This window comes from Anoplophora glabripennis, unplaced genomic scaffold (assembly GCF_000390285.2).
Source record: "Anoplophora glabripennis isolate ALB-LARVAE unplaced genomic scaffold, Agla_2.0 scaffold3478, whole genome shotgun sequence".
NCBI lineage: Eukaryota > Metazoa > Arthropoda > Insecta > Coleoptera > Cerambycidae > Anoplophora > Anoplophora glabripennis.
In genome coordinates, this window is record NW_019419551.1 from 1 (window position 1) to 8253 (window position 8253).

General features: G+C 30.6%; 1 long non-coding RNA gene across 1 annotated transcript; it reads left to right on the forward strand.

Annotated features, from left to right (window-relative positions):
- The first annotated feature begins 2211 nt into the window (after nucleotides 1-2211).
- LOC108916819 lies at nucleotides 2212-5595 on the forward strand. The gene is made up of 2 exons (XR_001964785.1): nucleotides 2212-2281; nucleotides 5306-5595. It is a non-coding gene; the product is annotated as an uncharacterized LOC108916819 (long non-coding RNA).
- Nucleotides 5596-8253: the final 2658 nt, after the last annotated feature.

Consider the following 8253-nt stretch of genomic DNA (forward strand, 5'->3'; position numbering starts at 1 on the left):
AAATATAAGAGATTCCAGATCTCCTGAAACCGAGAACATCATTAAATAATAATGATTTTTATAGCAATGAATAAGTAATTCTTGATATGCGAACTATGATTTTATTTTTGCATAACCTCTCATTATTTGTATATGTCGAAAATATAAATATAAATATGCTTTTGCTATTGACGATAACTCAAAATTTTACATTATTACTTGTAAATAGATTATACGATAATCGGGATAAAATTTCTGATAACTAAAGAAATCTAATTTAATCTAATTTGTTCTTCTTTTATTTATTTGCTTGTATATTCGTTTTTCTGGTAAAAAACAATTTAAAAAATAATTATAAATATACTAGTATCTTCATTTGTCGATAAACCAGATTACTTGATTTATTTGTACATCTAAATTTTTTATTTATGCCAATTAAGTACTGACAATGGAACTGAAATTTTGCGTTAAATCTACTTGAAAAATATTTTATCCATTTTTTTAAAATCTTTTGATTGAGATGATAAATTTAAAACAATTTTAAAAATACTACTAAAATATTGACTATATCTGATATTTTAGGCACATGTAAAATATTCATGTTCGCTTATGATAATATTGGCATTGTATCTTTGAATAAATTAGTTATATTTCACAAATATCTAGAAATTGCGATGGATAATTATAAAATCGTCTCCAAATTGTCACGCAAGAAAATTTACAAGGCTCTAGATAGTAAATAAATACTTGGAACATTAAATAATTGGAATTTTTGTTTGTATATAACTACATATTCCAAAACAAATATAAGTTTTTATGTATTCTTATCCCTAAAAGTTATGTAAGAGGATCAGTAGAGTTCTATGCAACCTTTTGGACACATTTTTAAAAATTATTAAGGATAATTGTTTTTATACTTTTCATATCATTAGATTTTCTTGAACTAAAATTCTATTATATTTACAGATATAATACAGGGTGTCACCTAACGAACGTTACATACTTTAAGGGTATAATCTAGAACCCAAATGGTGTCGATTTAACCAAACTTGCTTTAACGAAATATATCGAAAAAAAAGTTACAGGGTGTTAAAATTTCCTTTTTTTCTTGTTTTCTCCTTAATTCAGAAGTTAACCAATTTGAGCCAAATTTACTGTTGCTCAGTTTCTTTTTATGAAGTATGCAGTGGTTATGTTCCTATTAGTTTAAATCATACAGGGCGTTCATTTTACTACAACCCTCTGTGGATATTCTTCTGTAACTTTTTTGTACGTTTAAATTTTTACACGCAACTATAATAGGTAGAGAATTTTCTTCTACACAAAAAATGTATACCTATTAAAAGTCAAAATTATGCTCGGTTATGAAGATATTACAGAAAATATTTATTAACAACACACTCCATATTTTTTGGGAATAACTACGTATCCATAACATGATAATTTCGAGCCACTGTCAACTTTGTATTTTGCAAAAGTTTGTTTCTGAAAATGCCTCGTTACAATGAGTTTACGAATTATGAAATGAGAGACATGATAGTGGTAGGTAGGTATATGTACAGAAACATTTTTAGTGGATGCGCTGCTAAGAAAAGTTATGAAGAATTTTATCCGAATCGCAGACAGCCTTATCATACATTGCTTCTTTATTCACCATCAGTTTGGGAGAAACTGGAAACTTTTAATACCCGGTAACTTTTTTGCGACATTTTTTTAAGCAGGTTTGGTTAAATCGACACTATTTGGGTTCTAGATTATACCCTTGAAGTATGTAACATTCGTTAAGTGACACCCTGTATAAATACATTTAATTTTCCGCAAGTATTTTAATTTTCTTAAAAATTTCGATAAACCTGTTTTTATATGAAGTATAAAAGGAATTGTCGTAGATATCTTTTTAAAGTGATGGGCTTTTGTGTTTCTTATTTCATATCCTGATTTTGCAGAACTTTTAATATGTCTACATTTTGTTCCATTCAAATATCTTAATACCAATATAAATCGCAATAAAAAGAACTAATTATGATCACCCTACATTGCGTTTTTTTCTTTCTGAAAAGTTGACTAAGTTACCATCAACAATGTTGTCTAAAACTTCATGGCTATTATATTACTTTTGCGATATTGTTTGTATTTGTATGCAACAGTTTTAAAATGCTAAATGTAATTATCGGATTGATAATAAGGATTATAAATTACATGTTTAAACGTGTAGATATTTAGGGACATACTTTTTACACATATAAATATGAGCTCTTTGTCTATCGTCAATAAGTAAGAAGCTGGTCTTCATTGTTAATGGGTAAGTTACATTATCAGTATTAATATGTGTAGTTCAATGAATATGTATGTCTTTTAAAAAGCGCAGTTGTAGGTAGGGTATACACAAGAGTAAAATGTTTCGATGTTATCTTATATATTCGATAAAATATTATATTATCATTACTGTTATCATTAAACATCAGTATATTTCAAATGACCTTATACGTATTTAGTTTAGAAGTATATTGTATATGTTTGTATAGTACATCTAAATTTCAGCGATCCTAAAACATTGTCAAATCTACTCATCAGAATACAGCTAGTTTAGTAATAATTGAAAAGGCACAATTAATAGACCGATCAAAATAACTCATTTAGAGGGAAAAAAAAAGAAACTTGTTACCTGGACTTTTATAAGTGGAAATGGTAAAGGGATTTCTGGCGAAAGTTGACGTCAAACAAAAAAGTATCCAAAAGTTGTAGATCATGAAAAAATCTACAACTTTTGTAGAGATCACTTTATAACATAACCTCAAAATTTCCGAGAAAAATGCAAAGAACAGTTTTTTTTTCTGATTTTTGGTTTTTTATTTCTCATTTCCGCAAAAATAATTTAATTTTGACGAAACTAGGTGAAAGTATACCTTTCTCTATCTTAAATAACCTCAAATTTTTTTAGATAAAAAAATGAAGTAGTTTCTGAGATATTCATTTTTTTCGGCCTGAAACACTTTTTTTCAAAGAAAAATTCTACTTTAAAAAATCATCGTACAGAATTCTGCTGGTAATAATTTTTTTCGTTTTGACATACTTTTTGGTGAAATAAAAAAAAATTGTAATCACAGCTCAAAAACATGCTCAAAAATGCAAAAAAGTAAAAAATTACTTGCAGCAATGAATTTTTCAGTAATTGTTGATAATTTGTTTAAATTTAAAAATAAATCAAGAACTGATTACACCATGCATTCAATTGTACGGAAAAAGTACAAAAAAACTGTCTCATTGTTTGACCCAAAACTATTTTTATACAGTATTGCTATAAACATAAGTCGAATAGTGAATAAATAAAATAAGTAAATAATATATTTTTTTAAAAGTTTGATGAAGTCAGATATACAGTGAGTTCAAGATAAGAATGGGATAGCATTAGGATCTAGGAAACGGTAAAAGGTACGAGGTGGCTCAGATTAGAAAAAAGTTGTGTTTTTTTATACCTAATAATATGATGTTTAGAAAGTTTTAAAATTCCGGGTAGTTCCGGGGATATCCGAAAAAACCCGAAATTTTGCTAAATTATTTAATTTTTTCTGACTTTATTTGAACACGAATTTTAAAATAAATTACATATTTACAATGCCATTTTTTTCGCTCTATACAATGGCGTCAACATTTTTGCAATCCGACGTTTCGTCTTCGAGGGGCCATCATCGGGTTAATTTTAAATACGTCGATGCTATTTTTATGACAAAATCTAGTCATTTTTAATTTTGAATTAGAGGATATTACTATTGTAATCGCTTAAAAAGTTTGTAGCTTGTTTTAGCTATAATTTAAAATTTCTCCTACGGCTCTGAACGCTTTCAAAATATCTATTGGATGAAGTCATAACAGTATAAAAGTCAATACCGCACAAAATATTCAACAATTTTTTACTACTGTTAGCAATACGAATTAGAAATAAAATATTTTATAAATTCGTATAATTTTTTTAGTAGGTACAACTTTTTAAATTATGGTTTAAAAAAATTGTTGGATATTTTGTGCTGTATTGACTTTTATTCTATCCTCTCTCTCTCTCTCCTCCAATAGATACAGGTATTTTGAAAGCGTTCAGAGCCGTACTCAGGAAAAATTTTTAATGATAGCTAAAAACCTTTTTAAGCGATTACAATAGTAATATCATCTAATACAGAATTAAAAATGACTAGATTTTTTCATAAAAATAGCAGCGATATATTTAAAAAAATTAATCTAACGATGGCCCGTCGAAGACGAAACATGGGATTGCAAAAATGTTGACGCCATTGGATAGCGCGAAAAAAGTGGCAATGTAAATATGCAATTTATTTAAAATTTGTTTTCAAATAAAGCCAGAAAAAAATTAAACGATTTTGCAAAATTTCGGGTTTTCAGATTTCGCGTCAACAGTAGACTTTGCAGTTAATACTTTATATTGCTGAAATCTTAAATCATCCGGAGATAATTTATCATTTGTGCATTTGTAATTCGACTTTGATGTTTATAACAATACTGTACAAAAATAAAGTTTTGTCAAACAATGAGACAGTTTTTTTTCCGCAGAATTGAATGGTGTAATCAGTTTTTGAATGTTTTATAATTTAAACAAATTATCAACAATAACTGAAAAATACATTGTTGCAAGTCATTTTTTATTTTTTTTTTGCATTTTTGAGCATGTTTTTGAAATGTTATTACAAATTTTTGTATTTTACCAACAAGTATGTCAAAACGAAAAAAATTATTACCGGCAGAATTCTGTACGATGATTTTTTTAAGTAGAATTTTTCTTTGAAAAAAAGTGTTTCAGGCCGAAAAAAATGAATATCTCAGAAACTTCTTGATTTTTTTATCTAAAAAAATTTGACGTTATTTAAGACTGAGAAAGGTATACTTTCACCAAGTTTCGTCAAAATTAAATTATTTTGCGGAAATGAGAAATAAAAAACGAAAAATCAGAAAAAATCCTGTTTTTCGCATTTTTCTCGAAAATTTTGAGGTTATGTTAAAAAGTGACCTCTACAAACGTTGTAGATTTTTGCGTGATCTACAACTTTTATTAGATACTTTTTGTTTGACGTCAACTTTCGCCAGAAATCCCAATGATACAATTTTTCATAACTTTTCAACCCCCCAAATCAACCCTCCGCCGCCCCTGCTCACGCATTTATTTTTTTAGGTTTATTATAAGCCCGTTTACCATTTCCTCTTATAAAAGTCCCGGTAACATTTTTTTTTTCTCCAAGCGTAATTTGGTTGGACTATAATAGATGTAACTATAAATATTTTTTGGCATCACTAAAAAGACTAATTTTGTTTTATGTAGTATTTTCTAGTTGCTGAAGTTCAGCATGAAGTTCATTGAAATGCTTTTCGTTGTGTTGGTGGCCGTTTTTTGGCTGCCACAGACTGTCCTGAGCTGTGCTCCCAATGGTACTCCTTGTCAGCCAGACGGAAGTACTGATTGCTGCTCCGGATTCTGCTACAAGCAAGTAGGGTGGAGGGAAGGAAACTGCAAGGACCGTTAAACCCTAACAGAAGTTTTGAATCCCATCCCATAATATGAAAAATGTAGTTTCAGTTATGTGTACTGCATAATAAACAGCTTTATCTAAATATTCATATTATCATTTCACCCCCATTATTTTCGACAACCTTCTTAATCACTGACTTCACATCTAATACCTATAGAAACGTTCCCGTGTTTATATTTCTGTGAATCTTATATTAACAATTTTCAAATTATTCAATACAAATCTTTTCATTGGAAAAAGGGGTACAGATTTTATTTCATACTCAATAAAAGCTTGGTACATATAAATAGTTCAAAGAGAAGCCATATTCAGCCAAAATCTTGAGACGGATTTTCTGTTTCAATGCATATAAAATATATTACCATTTGTAAAAAAAAGTGAAAGTGCTTTTCGTATACATTTTGTTAATGTTTTCTAAGCGATTTGATCAAATCAATTCAAATTTCATATCTCTTTTTAAGGAGACTCACATTTTTCGAGAAAATTACAAAATATTATTTTGCAAACTGATTTGGCAATTTTATTAGCCTGTCTCCCAGAATGCCATACCAATTCAAGACTTTAAATTAAAGTATAGCTATCTTCAACAGCTACATGTGGGTTCTATCAGGTTAAAATATGCGTGTTATGTAAATTTGAAAATTCCTTCCGTCGTAAATATGTACTATCTCATTTGTAAGAAAGGTGAATGCTACCAAATTAGGATTAAATTGTTCTCTCGAAAAGCAACTGCAAAATGTTAATCTGATATCCTAGACTGATGGGTTGAGTGCTTGTACGCGTTGGATATATACAGGTTCGGAAAGTCCCCATGGTACCACGGCCGTTACGTGAGAGCGATAAAGTAAGTCATAGAAATCCGTGCGATAGTCAAGGATGGTTACATTGAAGACGTTTCATAATCTGAATAGTCAGTCCCACTTCTATCCCGAAACGGACAGTGACTATTCAGATGAAACGTCTTCACTATAGCCATCCTTGTCTATCGCACTACTTTACTTTGTTGCTCTCATGTAAAGGCAGATGGACCATATGGATTTTTCAGCCCTGTATGTAGCTGTCCTCTACGGATTCGCCAATTAAGAGGTTGACATAGGGCCAATTCCCACATAGCAGCGCCGCAGCAGAAAATGCAAATGCTGCTCCTAAAAATATCTATATTTTTAAATGGAACAGTTCCCACATAAGCAGCACAGCGCGGCTGGAGCGTAGCGCGTCAAAATTCAACGCCTCTGAGAGCGTTCCTGAAAGGCCAATTCCCACATAGCAGCGCCTCATAGCGTCGCTGCGGCGACAAAATTAAAAGTAGAAAAGTAATATTATTCATAAAAACAAATATAACATTTTTATAAAAACAGATCTAACATAATATAAGAACACACAATAACTAGGGTTATCGACCATCCGGAATTTCGGTAGACGTCCACAGATGTTCTGCATTCTGCCATGACTTCTTACACGACGCCAATAATTGTCATTAATTTTACACTTTTGTATATTTTCCTAAAATAAACAATATGTTTTACAATTAGGTATTGATTTAATAAAAAAACAGCTAGATTTAACATAAAAAAGTAAACAGAAACGCCCAGAAAATTTTATGTTATACTATACAGAGTGTTAATGAACTTATGTCAAATATTTAAAGGGGTGAAATAGGAGCAAAAACTGAGTTAACTGATGCCACAAACTTGTATCGGAAGATTAAGGCCATAGAGAAAAAAGCTAATTAAAAATGTGTTTAAAACTGTTTTGGGACTGCTAAAATACATGTATTTTATCGCGGCGAGTACTTACAAAAAATGCTGTATCGCTTTATACGAGTTTATAGACTTTTTATGAAGCCTGACTGTATTCGAATCAGTTTGTAATACATTGTTGTAATGCTTGCTGTGCTGTTTTTCTGTAAATTTAATAGCCGTATTTCCAAGTTTTATTTTGAAAATGGCGCATTTATTTAGCAATCGCGAATATTATGATATGCTTATAATTTATGGTGTAAGAAACGAAAATGCCCACAGAGCTTGTCAAGTGTGCCGTGCAAGATATCCTGAACGACGTGCTCCCGCACCGCGAACATTTGTTGCGGTAGCGAAAAGAGTTTTGGACACCAGTGAAGTACAACCGCGTTGAGGTCGCGATGGTGGCCCAGGGCAACCACTAAGAGTCTTAAATGTCGAGGAGTTGATTTTAGATCTCGTCGAAGAAGATCCGCATCGTAGCACCAGAAATATTACACAACAAGTAAATATTTCGCATCTTGTTGTGTGGCGGACATGACTAGAAGCTCAGTGGTATTCATTTCATATTCAACGTGTTCAAGCGCTTACTACTGAGGATTTGCCATTACGATTGGTTGTTGTTTCAGGATCTTATTTGTGGAAGGGCGAAATGGGCGGTGACTAGTAGACGCCTTTTTTCTATGACTTACTTTATCGCTCTCATGTAACGGCCGATGGGGACTTTACGACCCTGTATGAAACAAATTCAACTAAAATATTTAAAATCTACATTCGATTCAAAACCGAATATTAAAAAATTGTTCACCTATGTTAGTACTACCTTTGTTTGAATAAATTAGCAATATCTAGGAAATACAATGTGTAAGTACAACATTGTTTCGTTCAAAATGTCACGCTAGAAAATTTAAAAGGTTCTGAAATTATACTATATTCATTAGAGTATGAAAATTTAGAATATTTGTTTGTACGATTATTAATTACAACAAACGCAAGATTTT